Below are 18,006 nucleotides of genomic sequence, written 5' to 3'. Positions count from 1 at the left end.
CTGATAAATTTGTGAGGTTGTGGAAGGACACAAAGCTCAATAGTCAGTTTAAACAATATATAGTTACTTAGCATAAATTAGTAGCTGTCCACTGAAACGTACTACAGGCTTGCACTTGAGGATGAAGATACATTTCAAAAACTGTCATCGCAATTTTTTTTTCTCCCTGCGACGATTGTACCATTATTTTCCATTTGGGGCTGACAGGAGAGAGAGGACATTTTTTGAACTTCTGGAGCGAAACTTCTGTACCATACCGAAAGAAAAAACAAAATACTTCAGTTAATGTTTAAGTCGAGACCGCTCAATTTTTTTTTATTTCGTACGCGTCTCGGCACTGCCGTCTTCAGATATTGCAAAGACAGAACAATATGTGCAAAAGTCTACGTTATGAACAACCGCTTACGTCTAATAAGGTAACGAGAATACATCATAAACCGGCTCCTTGATCACACAGCCAAATCTATGACTTTTCTTGCCATTATTGAGCGAACGGAGTCGATCAGTTATAAAGATAAACGCAAAAACTATTGTATTCACCGCTAATACTCGTGACGGAGAGGTTAGGTGAAACTAGGAGGATGACGTAGAGAGAGCAAGAAATTAATGAAACCGAACGGTTGAGATCTTTTTTATGAAGACTAAATATTTATTGAAGCAGTTGGCTGGTATCTATGATGCACTTTCTTTAACTTTGGCTACCGGCAGTTTGGTTTCATCCCGTGTGAAAATTATCTGAGTGAATTTTCAATTCACTAGGATAAGGGGAACAGTTGCTCTAGGACATTCAAAACCGGAAATATTAGCCACCTTCGCAATATACTGCTTCTGTAAGATGAATTCATTCATTAGCTCATGTAGAGAGGTTGTCTCTCTCAGTCTCCTGAACTCGATGCATTCTCACGCAGTTCTGCCAGTAATTGCTAGGGTGGGTACAGTAAGGCTCAGCGACCTAAAGCCTTGTAGGAGGAGGCCAGAACAAACCGAACTGTGCCGTTTCAAACCCAGTGTGGACCACCTAAATCATGTTTCCGTTGAAAGAAATTTAATTTTTTAACAAGCACTTTGAACTCATCTTCAGTTGGATTACGACTGAAAATTCACTTTTTCGTATATTACTCGTATGTACACGAGGTGCTAATCATATTTTAAAAAGCTGTATACTGCTTTCGAGTGTGCGAATTAACGGTGCGTCGAAGGGATATGCTACTTTTGTAGGGAATGATGATTTATAGGGAAAAAGCCATTTCGACGCCAAAGTTGAGATGGTCCATGACAAAAACACAAGATTTCCAAAAAATGTTGGAACCTAGAAAAACACTCTGGACGATCGTTGGAGGTACTGAAAAATAATTTGTTGTAGATGTTCCCAGAACCCGTTGCCTTGTCGTTCTTTAATCCCAATTTGTCTTCGTAATCGAAAGTAAAAACAATAAACACGAGGCGCATTCAAATGAAACCCGGTCACTAATGTAAAGTAACGGCAACGATTTTATTAACTCAAAAATGTAGTTATACACAGTACACATACTCAAAAATAGTCGCCAAAACTGTTGACACATTTATCCCACTGCGACACTGGCCATCTTTGAAGAAGCTGGAAGGCTGATGGTATATCCACGACGGGACCCAGTCACACACTTCGTCGTCCGTTGCGAGTAGATGACCGCGAATAGCTTGTTTTAGAAGTCTCGTCCACGGTGATTCTGCAGTTTTCCAAGACTAAAGCGTTCACTTCCACAACCATTTCCTGTGTGATGACACGATGAGCCTGCCCAGTGACTCGTACCCCTCAAGGAAGCGTTTGTGCCATTCCACAACATTTAAACGACTCAGACTGTACTCACCGTACACAGCCATCATCCGTCGATACGTTTCACGGCCTCCTACTTCCTCCGCCGCCAAAAATCGAATGACACCTCGTTGTTCCTGGTTACTCGCCTGCATGTTCATTAGTGGACGATAACTCGTGTGACCACCTTCTCTTCGGCGTGAAACATCAAACAGTGCGCACGCTTCCGTCTCTCTACCAATAGATGGCGCTACAATACCCGCAGTTACGTGGTGCCACCTTACGTGTAAGGCAAAGGTAGACGCACTGTCTAGGTTTCATTTGTATAAACCTTATACATTGAACCTTGAGGTAGAATCATCTGCCGGAAATCGATGAAATCCCAGAAATTATGAGCAGTGGGAACTAACACTATCTTTCGAAGAGATCTAGAACAGTTTTACTCTATTTAACGTCAGTAAGACATACTTCATAAAGGTGCGAAACAGATTTCGTCAATTATTTTTGTTGTTTTTCCTTATTCGTCACTGAACGTAGCACTACCAGCGTTGATTGTGTGACTGACGTGGTATATGGTCACTGCTTTATGACATTCGCTGGATATGGCAATTTTGAGGTACGACGTGTATACATATGAGTTCCTTTCCACCCTTCGGCAATGGTTATTTGGTTTCGTCTATTTTCTTCGCATACATAATAAGTACAATGTTGTGAATAATCCGATTGGGAGAGAGGAAGTACGTTCATGTTGGACTACGATAAACTATAGGCGGAAGTAACACGTTCATCTGGTTGTACCTAGCCTTGCATGGCTTAAAAATTTTTTATCAAGAAATTTACCGCTTAAAAATTGTACATAATAGTATTGTAGTTTCTGTTGTTAAGAAAGTCATCACTAGATTGAAAAAGACAGGTTACTGGGTAGGAAATGAATGTGAGAAACTGAGACTAAAATTTGTGTTTCACTTTTAAGGTTGTAGAACCTTTCCGCAGACCTACAACTAATACTTCAGTAGTTTCGTGAGACTGGAAAATCTGAAGGAAAAATACGTGGTACGAGTTTTTAACAAACTAGGTGCCGGACTTGAAACCAGCAGGAAATATGGATTATCGGTTTAACACAATCTGTAATTGAATCTCTACTTCCTTTAAACGCCACAAGGAAACTTTAAGTTATACACGGAGCAGCTTATCTACTTCCAATACTTGCCCAACACTTCCTCGAACTCCGTGTTTCTTACTCCCCCTTGGAAATCCAATTGTGCCTGAAGTTTAATTGGTTAAAGTTTGCTCTGTATTTATAAGACATTCCATTCGAATAAATACCTAACTTATAATTTATTGTGATCGAATAAAATATCAGCTACGCAAAAATATTAATGAACTTAGCTGTAGTAACAGACTGTAGCATGTTTGATAGCCGCGTGATAAGCGTTTAGGGTTCTTTCTATGACTAATTTTGTATTTTCGCGTTGTGTGTATTCCTATGTGTAATTGAGAAACCGAGCGATGTAGAGCAGTGATTAGCACTCTGAACTCTAATTCACGAGGACGACGGTTCAAATCCGCGCCCGGACCACCTGATATACGTATGTTTTCAGTGATCTTCTTAAAATCGCTTAAGGCAAATGCCTGGATGCTTCCTACGGAAGGGCACGGCCGCTATCCTTCCCCATCCTTCCCTAATCTGAGCTAATGTCGACGGGACGTTGAACACTAATCTCCTCCTGTAACTGAGAAAAACCATCAGCATGTGCTCTAATACATCATCGGCAGGCCAGTTTTATCCAGCATGGCCCTCTATTTGGATCAATAAATTTATGCAAATTTGTTACGGTTAGGGATTTATTGTTGCGTTACATATTTTAAACTTGGCGATAATGATACCTGGCTTGAAAAATTTAGCCCCAAACCTGTAAGCTTAACTATCACCGTAAATTTCACTGTTGTTTTTCTGAACGAAAGAGTTTACTTAATGTTAGCATGGAATTCCGTAAAACTAATGAACGCTAACAGGTCCTATATACGTAGTCCCGTACTATGCAAATACCTTTGCCTCTTGTACGACCTGAAGCTAAGCAACCAAGAAATGAAATTATGAACCCTAGTAATTATCAATGCAATTACGCATATGAATGAAACCTTTGCTCAATTACATTCAGCGACAAACCGCAACATTCACTTACTGAGGGGCCGAAAATCTTACGTAAGAGGAAAAATAGTGTGTGGCAGTACGAAGTGTGTTAATTTCTTTGTGCAAAGAGCCGTTAAATGAAACAAGTAATGGTCGTGAACCAGTCAAGACACGTGGATTATACCCATACAAAATGAAATTTTAATTTAGAGAGTAGACAAATGCAGATAGTTTTGTGAATCTGGTCCAATATTCAAAGCCTTTGTTTACAGGATAGGGTACCATATGGGGTACTAGAAACGCTCTCAAAAACTCCACAGAAGCCATCAAATTCTTAATTTTACCAGAGAAAAAAATTAATATTACACATAGCAAAAAATATTTTCCATCACCCTGGTTCCAAGAACTCCTGAAGGCTGACATTGACTGTGGATATTGCATCGCAGACACAGTCTCTTTGACTGTTCAAAGATGTCACTAAAAACGCACAAAGATGTAAACAACCATGCATGAGCAGCGCCTATTAGACAGCCGATCAGTTCCAGTCATTCCACCAGGAAAGAGGTACACGACATTGTTGTCTGTAGTTCAGTCATGCGTAGATGGTCAATACCACTGTTCGATCGCGTCCGCATTGGTACTTTGCGCCAGGCAGGGCTCTCAACAAAGGAAGTGTCAAGGCGTCTCCGAGTGAACCAAAGTAATGTTGTGCGGGCATGTAATAGATACAGAGAGATAGTAAAGGTCGTTGACATGAATCGCTGAGGCAGCCCAAATGCAACTACTGCAGTGGATGACCGCTACCTACGGATTATGGCTCGAAGGAAACCTGAAAGCAATGCCACTATGTTGAATAATGCTTTTCGTTCACCCACAGGACGTCGTGTAACGACTCAAACGGTGCGCAATATGCTGCAAGATGGGAAACTTCACTCCCTACATCCATGGCGAAGTCCATCTTTGCTACCACAACACCATGTAGCACGGTACAGGTAGGCCCAACAACATGCCGAATTGACCACTCAAGATTGGCATCACGTTCTCTTCATTGATGAATGTCGTATATGCCTTCAATCAGACAATTGTCAAAGACGTGTTTCGAGGCAACCCAGCCATGCTAAACGCCTTAGACACTCTGTCCAGCTAATGCAGCGAGGTGGAGGTTCGCTTTTGTTTTTGGGTGACATTATGTTGGGCCGACGTACGCCGCTGCTGGTCATGGGGAGCCCTGTACGGTACGCCAGTGCCAACCTCCGACCGATAGTGCAACCAAATCGCCAGCATATTGGCGAGGCATTCGGCTTCATGGACGACAATTCTCGCTCACATCGTGCACATCTTGTGAATGAATTCCTTCAGGATAGCGACATCGCTCGACTAGAGTGGCCAGCTTGTTCTCCAGACATGAAGCCTATCGAACATGCCTGGCATAGATTGAAAAGTGCTGTTATGGACGACATGAGCCACCAACAACTTTGAGGGATCTACGCCGAATCGCCGTTGAGGAGAGGGAAAATATGGACCAACAGTGCCTTGATGAACTTGTGGATAGTACGCCACGACGAATACAGGAATGCATTAATACAAGAGGACGTGCTACTGTGTATTAAAGGTATCGGTGTGTACAACAATCTGGACAACCACCTCTGAAGATCTCGCTGTGTGGTGCTACAATATGCAATGTTTGGTTTTCATGAGCAATAAAAAGGTTGGGATGATGTTCGTGTTGACCTATATTCCAGTTTTCTGTACAGATTCCGGAACTCTCGGAACCGAAGTGATGCAAATTTTTTTTTATGTGTGTAGTAACATGACCAGGGCAGTCAGCTTGTTGATCGTAGTGAGAAGAGCGACAGGCGGGGGTGGGTTGGGGGGGGGGGTGGCGAGTTGGATGTGGGATAGGGGGAGAACAGGAGAGAGGGGGAGATGAATAGATAGAAAGAGAGAGAGAGAGAGAGAGAGATTGACTATCACGCATGCTCACTGACACGAGATAACGTGGGCCCATGTTTCCACCTAATGCAAAGGAATGGCGTATTTCATCCCAATTCAAAAAAAAAAAAAAAATACGCAAAAATTTACTATGTGTGGACAACGACTGGAAAAACCATAGCTCCGGCTAGAAACGTTTGTGACACATGTGAGATCAAAGTAGTTAAGCCAATAGCATCTAATGACCTCAAACATGTTGAGCAGCATGACGAAAATTGTAGGCCAGCGTCCTAACTAAACACATTCCAGCGACCCAGTGTGTCCTCTGCCTTGGCCATACTCTTCCTTAAGTGAAAAGTTCTAGTTCCAGTGTGCGTGCATCGTGTCATCAACCTGTTCATATGTAACTTCCCATACGAATTCCTTCAGATCTTCTAGGTATCTCTATATTTAACACCTTGCTGAGCCATGAAAACCCTCTTTCAGTTACTAACGGACTCACATTCGGGTGAGAGTGAGGTTAAAATGCCCCTCAACTTATCTTCATATACAGTGTGATCCACGAAGATATGCAAACATTTTAAGATGTTATTCTACAAGTAAAACTAAAGAAAAAAATCATTTAAACATAGGTCCGCAAATGTTTCGTTAAGGAGATGTGGCTTATAAAAGATTTTGCGAGAAATTTAGCATCTTCGCTAATATGATGTCGTCGAAAACCGGACGAGGTTAAAGTATAGCACGATTTCCATTTATTTTGTAGTTATTGGTCTGGTGAATCTAATAAAACATGTCCTGGACTTGTATCTGCGGTGGCTTTCCAGAACATCTAGAGATGCAAAGATTATTATACAAGTAAATTTGTTTCCTTCCATTAAGAATGTAGAAAGGTTTATGTCATTGTTGGCCACCGTTAGTTGTTTCAGTCGTTTCCTTGCCCTGAAACGAGTTAGTTTTCTGTATTGTTCAGGGAAATAACATTATAACAACAGCGTGTTTAAGTGAAACCAAGATAGAAACGAAATCGAGAGCGAGTACCAGACTGACTGGACTAGGGATTTTTTTTTTTTTTACTTTATTGTTACATTAAAACCTGTGCAACAGGCAGGCTGTCAGCAGCACTCTACGCTGCTCTTCAGCCCTAGAATACACAATGAGGAAAAACAGTAAGAATACACATAAGTTACAGAACGGTGGGCAATAAAACAGTAGACACATAAAGACAAACACGGAGCCGTTCACACTCGACGAAAATCCATACTGCAAACCGTTGATACGACGCACAAACACTGAAGATGGCGGTGGCACAGGTGAACAATGGAGTGCGACGGTGAACACTGAACACGACGACACACACGAGACACTGATGGCGATGATCTCCGGCGCGCGAAAGTCCACATAGAGTGTGCGAGTCCGGGGACCTGCCAGCTGGACTAGGGCAGAGCGGGTCCCTATATACGAAACCGGAGGGAGCGGCTATTGGCCGCTGTCTGCACGTGGCGTAGCGGTGGCGCCCTCGCTGCGCGAGAGCCGCTGCGCGGAATAGCCGCCGCGGAGGCGGAGCCCTCTATGGGCTGACTACGTCCATTTGTTCTGCCGCGTGTTCGACTTCCGCGGCGGAAGGTACTAGAGTAACTGTTGTAGACTGTAGATTATTTATGAAATAGGGATAACTTCCAAATTTACGACAGAGAAATACGCCGATGCGGTGTTCCGTTTAAGGCGAATGTGATGGTAATGCTACGGCTGCAGTTAAAGAATATCGCGTACGTTATCCAACTAGAAAGTTTCCAAATGCATGATCCATTAGTGGAGTATTTCGAAAGTTACGGGGAAGAGATTCTCTACCTAGCGCTCATAATCAGTACGAGTTTTATTAGTACCTGTTTTATTAATTTCATCAGGTCAGTAACAACAAAATAAATGGAAATCATACTTTACTTTAACCTCGTACAGTCTTGCGATGGATTCATATTAGCGAAGTTGCTCCATTTCAGGCAATCTTTTATGAGCTGTAACTCCGTAACTAATCATTTGCGAACCTGTGTTTATATGAACTTTTTACTTGAGTTTTACTTGTAAAATAACATATTAAAATATTTGCATATCTTCGTGAATCACCCTATATGTTGACCTTAATTTCTCAGAAAAAAGTAAGGCGAATGCGTTATGGTTGTTTTAAAATGGACATAGTGAAAGGTGGCTACACTGAGCCACAGCGCCAAAGATCGCGCCAGAGAGTATTGTTCCGCCGCCTCCACAGGCAGTGATTATTGAGACGTAGCAGCAAGCAGTTCTTGCCGAGAAGTTGTGGGGGACACTGCTTGTCGTGAAGTCAGAGTGAGATGTGGTAGTGGAGAGTGTTGTTCCATGTTTTATGCTGTGGTTTGATGGGAGAGATAGCAGATGTTGTTCTAATGGAGATATTGTAATGGTCAGAGTGCATTTCGTCAATATATATGGAGGTATTTTCTTTTATTCTTTTATTCTTTCAGTGACCTGAATAATGTGTCATTACAGGTTCAGTCAACAAAGCATCTGGCGTGTGTTCTTGTATTAGAGTGTAATTTTGGTTTTCTTGCACAATTATAGTATTTGTAATTTTCTTTTATCACGTCAGTATAATTGGTATTTAAAAATTCTTGTCTTGTTGAAGAAGAACCATGCCAGATGTGCGTTGAGTCATACTACCACATACAGAACAGCTACACTTGTGCTTTGTTGGTTTCGTAGGTTTTATAGTTGCTGGGGACTTAATTAATTAACTGTGTTAACGAAAATTTTCTTACATTCTTTGTTGTCATTCTAAGCAGTCAGATTGCGTACTAATACTAGTCAGGGCCAGCCGTTTACGAGACTTGCGTAATCGGACAGAACAGCTACAAAAAAATATATTTGCATTCCTTATATATATAAATATAAGCCCCCATGCACGTGGCGACCGCTGCTTCGGATCGTCCCTTGGAATTCTTCTGATTGCAAAAATAGTAGACAGTAGTATTGTTGTAGTAATTTGTAGTTTAGTAATTGTAGTTTGTATTGCATGTGTAGATTTGGTGATTGTTATTCTTCAATTGTTCGTTAATCGTGTTTGAAGGAAGCATTTCGTGTGATTGATATTGTTGGAGATAAAGTGTCATTGTGTGCAATTTTCATATAGTGACGAGCTTTGTATATTTTGTAAATGATTACGCGGTAGATGAAAAGGCGAAAATGATGAATAGTCAGAATAACGAAATTGTTGACATGGCGAACTCGCCAACACAGGACAACAGTATGATGAATAATGGTGTTGAAAACAATTTAATAAGTCGGCAAAATAGTCCGGAAACAGTTCAAAATTTTTCACAATCGAAAAATTCTCAGATTGCGTGGTTAACGACAGAAGAAATGGAGCAGTTAATGAGTGCAATATTAGATTTGGGGTCACGGATAGACTCAATGGGATCTGAATTAAGTGCAATAATAAGAGGGTCAGGCTCACAAATAGGAACAAGTAAAACCGAGGTGGAAACAATGGAGACACGAACAGGGACATGTTTCAAAAACATGAAAGATGAATCAAAGAAAGAAATCAGAGAAGAAGTACAACCGATTTTGAATTCTCACAGTAATAGATTAAGTGCAGTAGAGATTAGACAAAGGGAACAGGATAGAGAACAGGAAGAAAGAGATCGCGTGATAGTACAGAAATTTTCAGAGTTAAATTTACAACGTGCAAAAGATAAGGAAGAAATATTTGAGAGAATCGAGGAATCCGTACCAAATGACAGATTAAATAACCTAACACAACAGTATGAACAGTTAACTACTAAATGTGTTAATACTGAAACGCGAGTCGCGACACTTACGGAAGACGTAAATAAACAGAAAGAACAAATTGGCGACTTATCGGAAAGAGTGGAGGAGATTTCAGATAAATTGACAAATCTTAGTTTAAATGGGGACAGAGATTCAGATGATACAGCACCATTGCCATTTGTAGAAACCGAAGAGTACCAGAGCATAAATAAACATGTTGAAAATCAGGGAAAATTTAATGAACGCGTGAAAAGGGAATTTGAGGCATTAAAAAAGCAAGTCAAACAAATTGAAGGCGAAATCGTAGGAAAAGATAGCAGAAGAAATTTAGAATCACAGATACCAGAGGGGTTTGAAGAAAACAATTTGTTTCATTTACGGGATGCAACAAGAGAGCGCCAGGCGCGCGAACTTGACAATAATCGACATTCGGACTGGGACAGACGCGGTAGGTCTTTGTCGCCACGAGGCGAAAACTTTGACTATAAACACTTTTTGACTGTTCGGAAATTTAAGATCTTCCGCAATTCTAAGAATGACATACATCCATGTTCATGGTTAGCTCAATTTCTGTACGCACTTCCGCCAAATTTGCCACTAAGTCACAAACTGAAATTTATGTGCAGCTATTAAAGTCCTCAGGGGATTCACTACTCTAAGTGAATATGTGCCGTAGCGAGCATAGGGCCCCGAGCTGCAGTGGTGCTATTTCTCTTGTAGTTTTCTGCACTGCTACCTACTCTTTTACTATTCTTTGCATCTATCGAAACAACTCTTCAACTATCAATCTATTTAGACAGTAGTAAACAATAACCTGATATGACTATTTTACCTAAAAGTGATTTCGTAAATTACCGTTTGGACTTACTGTATCTTCAGCAGCATTCATTCGTAGCTTAAATGAAATTTTACCTGTTTATCTTCGTGACAATATTACTTCTTATGTCGACGACATTCTTATTGCTAAAAATTCTTGGAGTGAGCACAACAAAATTTTGGATTCATTGTTACGTATCTTTGCAAGAGTTGGCATTACAGTGAACTTAGAAAAATCTGAATTTGGTCGTTCTCAGGTGAGATTTCTCGGTCACATTATTTCTACAGAAGGTATTCTTCCTGATCCAGAAAAATTAGACGCTATTCGTAATTATGCTGTTCCTACCACAAAACGTGATGTTCGTAGTTTCCTTGGTGTCTGTAATTTTCTTAGACGTTTTGTTAGATTGGACAATTTGGCCACACCTCGTTTTTGCGATCTATCTGGAAAGTTTTTTTTAAACGAAAATCGGTCGACAACTCTGTCTGGTTAGTTTGTATTCCTAATGAGTGGGTTAATAAGCAGATTTGGTATACGCATTTCAGTTATGCACACTTTGGTCCCAGAAAATGCTTTCATAAATTGCGAGAAAATTGTTACTTCAGTAATATGGAAAAACGTATTCGATCTGTTCTGGCCAAATGCAAATTATGTCAAAAGGCTAAGCCGCCAACAGTTTCTCACAGAGCACCGTTGTTTCCTATCATTCCAGCGAAATTAAAGGACATGGCTGCAGTGGATTTGTTCGGTCCAGTGGTTCGATCTACTAATGGTTTTGCGTACATTTTCGTAGCAGTGGAATTGACATCAAAATATGTGTGTTTTACACTGTTACGCAAAGCAACAGCTCGTTCAGTATCTAATGCTTTCATTAACCATTTTCTTAAAGAAGTGGGTCATGTTGATAAGGTTATATCAGATAATGGATCACAGTTTCGTACTCTACGGCGTCGTAAAATTAAACCAATTTTCATTTCACTTTTTCACCCCCAATCTAACGCTTCAGAGAGATGGATGAAGGAAATCAATAAATTGTGTCGTCTTTATTGTCATCAGAATCACAGAACTTGGGATCAGTATCTTCATATTTTTCAAAATATTCTGAATGAACTTCCTAATGACTCAACTTCTTTACCGCCTATACTGATTTTAAAAAACAAAGCACCGACAAATCGCGTTTCTGAAATCGTTCCTTTTTCGCCTACACGGAAACTGCGGCATTCTGAAGTTGTCAACCTGGCTCTACTAAATATTGCATCTGCGGCTGCTAGAAGAGAGAAATCAGCTAAGTGTCCTGGTCGTTTAAAAATCTTGTCAGTTGGTCAAGAAGTGTTAATTAAGTCTCATCGATTGTCTCACAAAGGAAAAGGCTTGTGTCGCAAATTTTTTCTGCTTTATAACGGCCCATATAGAATTCGCAAAATTATTCATGATAACACTGTAGAAGTAGAAACTCTTAAATCACGACGCTCTAAGGGAATACATCATATATCTAACGTTAAAATTTTTGTGGAATGATATACTTTTAAAAAAAAATTTTGTAGAATGACATACTTGTGAGAAACTAAAAGCTACATGTAAACATGCGGAGAATACAAGGATACCGCGCTGTGTTTTGGCAGCGGCATATACTCAAAGCAACAGTCAAGTCTGCGCGCCGCACAGGGCAGTCATTGACCGCAAACAATTGCTTTCTACGTCACGCGCCTACAGCTGGTCGAGCGCTCGGTGCGAATGCACTGACAGCCGTAAACAAATACACAGTCTTTCTCCGAATAAAATCAGTATAAAGCTATAGTGACTTGATGAATTATGTTATTAACATTCAGTATTTTTCAGGATACGGTTCTATAAAATATTTAAGAACTTCAGGTAAATTCTGTGCGTGTCCGACGTTAAGACGACTTGCTATCGAGAAAATTTCAGGAAAAATGTCATTTCGAAGAAGAAAGTAATAAATTAAAAAAGGTAACTATTAATTGAGTTTGTTTTTCAGGTAACATATCTCCACTTAGGTACGTACTTTAGACGTAATTTACTGCTCGCGATTACGTAATTCATACTTTGTGCTAATTACATGTTCTATGAAATTACTTGTGAAGCGACGTGCTTGTGTACGTTAACTGATTTTGACAATGATTATTAATGAACTGAGTTGTAACTTGTGTATATTATGCATCGCTTGGCTGCTATGCTTTTTCAATGATGTCATATTTTTTTTATTATGTGCCTGCTGTGCTTATTTATTTAAATTATAATTGTCACCTGATTAATTGTGCTGATGTGGTTAGGTATGTAAGTTATACTTTGTGATTTATCTGCTTGCGCCTTCATGTTTACTTATTAAGATTACATATGAACATTTATTTGCTTACGCTGATACGATGCTAATGACCTGTTTAGTACGTAAGATATATGTTTACTGCTATGCGTATGGATTGCACATTTACACATTTCTGCTTGTTGTCATAACTATACTTTAATTTGGTATATAGAAATGCTGATATACTGTGTATGAACATAGAGTTTAGGTCACACTATTGTATTAATTACAGATTGTTCGCTTGGCAGAGCCTCGTTGTAAGAATTGTGCTGCATCCACTTGTTGACATTCTGTTCTCTACTGGTATATTTACTCGCAATTGCTTGTTTTGCTTACGCTCAGTGCTTTATATTTTTAAGATAAGAAAATGAACTGCTATAATTCGACGAATGACATTAGTAACAAGAAACTTCATAGAAGTCACATGAGCTGGAGGTTTTATGAAAGCTGTATAAATGTATGCCAATAGGAAGGAAGCTAACGACATGACATACCAACACAGTTATTACACTGCATTTTTCGTGAGCAATTGAAATAGGAAGTGACACTTGACACAAGAAATACTCCACATGTTTGCTTCTGTTTGCCATAATTCTTGAAGTGGTGTACACACTGTGAAATATTTGGATCATTCACACTCCGTAATCGTACTTAATTACTGAGAGTTATTCGAACTAAGTCTGTTAAAGGTCATGTATGCATTCTTTGTCTATAATTCATAATGAGTAGAAGATTTTGGTCAGATGGATTACACAGAGGTTGTGTGTTGACAGTGTGTCTTCGGATAGTATGGGATGATGAGGTTTACATTAGGATTTTATCTGTACTTGTTCGAGGAGACTGACTAGAGGAAAGAATTGTTATGGAAGTGAAATGATACTGGCAGTAAGGTTTATATGTATCGACGTATTGAAGAGGTATTATTGAGGTATTGAGATTATATGAAGTTGATTGGAGTTTTGGTGTATAAGAGGTAAAATAAGTGAGGTGCATATTTTTTTTTTTTTTTTTTTTTTTGTTGGTCTATATGGAACAAGGAGGATGAAGATAGCAGACTAGAACACTAAAATGGAAGGAAGATTGTCTACACACACTTTGTTAAATCACTAAGCAGTATGTACTTTTTTTTTGGAGAGAGGAAGCATTGCATATCTTGGCACACTGACAGTTGTTCAGCAACTGTACATTTTGATCTGGCTTGGCAAACATTGGTCTTGACATGATGACTATGACGTTGACTTAACTATTATCGACTGTTATACATTGCTGCCACTACCACTTGATACACATGATGAGCATCAAATTTTGACAGAATTGCAATTACACAGTAACACTATTCAATTACACAGTAGTACTTAATGTGGATGAAAGATGAGTGAGTGTGTTTTGTGTGTTTTCCTTTCCTAATCCTACCCACCTATCTCCTAAATATTATTTTATTTGTTTGTAGTGGCTTGCACTGACACCCATAAATATTATAGGTTTACTGATGTTTGTGTACTTGTAATAGTTAATATCACAATTATCTGACATCATTTGTGTGTTTGTTATGATTTGTATGTTTAGTGTAAAAGCATTTGTATGTGTATTCAAACTATTGTTCATGCTTGAACTGTCTGAGTAGTGATGGTGAATATTATGAACTGTTACCTGCACTTTTCAACATGATGTGTGACACTTAGAAATGTTTAATTTCTGCTGATGAACAGTGTGATCAGTGATAGAGAACATTATGGACTGTTACTTGTACTTTTTCTACATGATTGGTTCCACTAGGACATGTTTAATTTCTGCTGATGAACTGTGTGATCAGTGATAGTAAATATTATGGACTGTTACTTGTACTTTTTCTACATGATTGGTGCCACTAGGACATGTTTAATTTCTGCTGATGAACTGTGTGATCAGTGATAGTAAATATTATGGACTGTTACTTGTACTTTTTCTACATGATTGGTGCCACTAGGACATGTTTAATTTCTGCTGATGAACAGTGTGATCAGTGATAGTGAATATTATGGACTGTTACTTGTACTTTTTCTACATGATTGGTGCCAATAGGACATGTTTACTTTCTGCTAATAAACGCTGATGAACAGTGTGATCAGTGATAGTGAATATTATGGACTGCTGTCTGCACCTACTCAACATTGCTGGGTGCCACTGATGGACTGCTTCTACTGAAATGATGTCACCTGATGGAGTCTGCACCTGTTCCACAATGCTGGGTGCCACTGATGGACTGCTTCTACTGAAATGATGTCACCTGATGGTGTCTGCACCTACTCAACATTGCTGGGTGCCACTGATGGACTGCTTCTACTGAAATGATGTCACCTGATGGTGTCTGCACCTACTCAACATTGCTGGGTGCTACTGCTGGAACTGTCAACCACTTGTTGTGAAAACATTTTATGTGAATATTTGTATAAACTGATTTTTTGTGTATTACTGTTTGTGAAAAGTTATGAGACTCTTACCTGTACATATTCGTCATTGCTGACGCTATTGATTGAACTGTTTAACCACATAATACTTGTGTAAACTATTATGTAAAGTCACATGTATGAAAGAATTTGTATTGCTTAGTGTATTTTATATATTAGGCTATTGAAAGGTCAGTGCAAAGCTAAAATTTTATCTAGTTATATGATATTTACGTATTAATATTATCTATATTATCTTTTATTTTTGTCTGTATTTTTTTGACGAATTTGGTGGTATTTTCACCACCAATGCTGGCAAAAATACCATCAAATTCTAGCCCATGGAGGAAGGGCATATGAAAGGTGGCTACACTGAGCCACAGCGCCAAAGATCGCGCCAGAGAGTATTGTTCCGCCGCCTCCACAGGCAGTGATTATTGAGACGTAGCAGCAAGCAGTTCTTGCCGAGAAGTTGTGGGGGACACTGCTTGTCGTGAAGTCAGAGTGAGATGTGGTAGTGGAGAGTGTTGTTCCATGTTTTATGCTGTGGTTTGATGGGAGAGATAGCAGATGTTGTTCTAATGGAGATATTGTAATGGTCAGAGTGCATTTCGTCAATATATATGGAGGTATTTTCTTTTATTCTTTTATTCTTTCAGTGACCTGAATAATGTGTCATTACAGGTTCAGTCAACAAAGCATCTGGCGTGTGTTCTTGTATTAGAGTGTAATTTTGGTTTTCTTGCACAATTATAGTATTTGTAATTTTCTTTTATCACGTCAGTATAATTGGTATTTAAAAATTCTTGTCTTGTTGAAGAAGAACCATGCCAGATGTGCGTTGAGTCATACTACCACATACAGAACAGCTACACTTGTGCTTTGTTGGTTTCGTAGGTTTTATAGTTGCTGGGGACTTAATTAATTAACTGTGTTAACGAAAATTTTCTTACATTCTTTGTTGTCATTCTAAGCAGTCAGATTGCGTACTAATACTAGTCAGGGCCAGCCGTTTACGAGACTTGCGTAATCGGACAGACAGCTACAAAAAAATATATTTGCATTCCTTATATATATAAATATAAGCCCCCATGCAATAGACAGTTTACCTCTGTCTTCTTGTACTAAATGGGCTTTTTTCCATTCGTCATCGACGAAACAATAGACATTAAAATTCCTTATGCTGCAGAAGATAACATTAGTTCCACGCTGAAAATATAAACATCTACATCTACATCTACATCCATACTCCGCAAGCCACCTGACGGTGTGTGGCGGAGGGTACCTTCAGTACCTCTATCGGTTCTCCCTTCTATTCCAGTCTCGTATTGTTCGTGGAAAGAAGGATTGTCGGTATGCCTCTGTGTGGGCTCTAATCTCTCTGATTTTATCCTCATGGTCTCTTCGCGAGATATACGTAGGAGGGAGCAATATACTGCTTGACTCTTCGGTGAAGGTATGTTCTCGAAACTTTGACAAAAGCCCGTACCGAGCTACTGAGCGTCTCTCCTGCAGAGTCTTCCACTGGAGTTTATCTATCATCTCCGTAACGCTTTCGCGATTACTAAATGATCCTGTAACGAAGCGCGCTGCTCTCCGTTGGATCTTCTCTATGTCTTGTATCAACCCTATCTGGTACGGATCCCACACTGCTGAGCAGTATTCAAGCAGTGGGCGAACAAGCGTACTGTAACCTACTTCCTTTGTTTTCGGATTGCATTTCCTTAGGATTCTTCCAATGAATCTCAGTCTGGCATCTGCTTTACCGACAATCAACATTATATGATCATTCCATTTTAAATCACTCCTAATGCGTACTCCCAGATAATTTATGGAATTAACTGCTTCCAGTTGCTGACTTGCTGTATTGTAACTAAATGATAAGGGATCTATCTTTCTATGTATTCGCAGCACATTACACTTGTCTCCATTGAGATTCAGTTGCCATTCCCTGCACCATGCGTCAATTCGCTGCAGATCCTCCTGCATTTCAGTACAATTTTCCATTGTTACAACCTCTCGATACACCACAGCATCATCTGCAAAAAGCCTCAGTGAACTTCCGATGTCATCCACCAGGTCATTTATGTATATTGTGAATAGCAACGGTCCTATGACACTCCCCTGCGGCACACCTGAAATTACTCTTACTTCGGAAGACTTCTCTCCATTGAGAATAACATGCTGCGTCCTGTTATCTAGGAACTCCTCAATCCAATCACACAATTGGTCTGATAGTCCATATGCTCTTACTTTGTTCAATAAACGACTGTGGGGAACTGTATCGAACGCCTTGCGGAAGTCAAGAAACACGGCATCTACCTGTGAACCCGTGTCTATGGCCCTCTGAGTCTCGTGGACGAATAGCGCGAGCTGGGTTTCACATGACCGTCTTTTTCGAAACCCATGCTGATTCCTACAGAGTAGATTTCTAGTCTCCAGAAAAGTCATTATACTCGAACACAATACGTGTTCCAAAATTCTACAACTGATCGACGTTAGAGATATAGGTCTATAGTTCTGCACATCTGTTCGACGTCCCTTCTTGAAAACGGGGATGACCTGTGCCCTTTTCCAATCCTTTGGAACGCTACGCTCTTCTAGAGACCTACGGTACACCGCTGCAAGAAGGGGGGCAAGTTCCTTCGCGTACTCTGTGTAAAATTGAACTGGTATCCCATCAGGTCCAGAGGCCTTTCCTCTTTTGAGCGATTTTAATTGTTTCTCTATCCCTCTGTCGTCTATTTCGATATCTACCATTTTGTCATCTGTGCGACAATC

This window comes from Schistocerca cancellata, chromosome 2 (assembly GCF_023864275.1).
Source record: "Schistocerca cancellata isolate TAMUIC-IGC-003103 chromosome 2, iqSchCanc2.1, whole genome shotgun sequence".
Taxonomy (NCBI): Eukaryota; Metazoa; Arthropoda; class Insecta; order Orthoptera; family Acrididae; genus Schistocerca; species Schistocerca cancellata.
The sequence above is the reverse complement of the archived record's forward strand: the minus strand, read 5'-3'. Positions refer to the sequence as shown.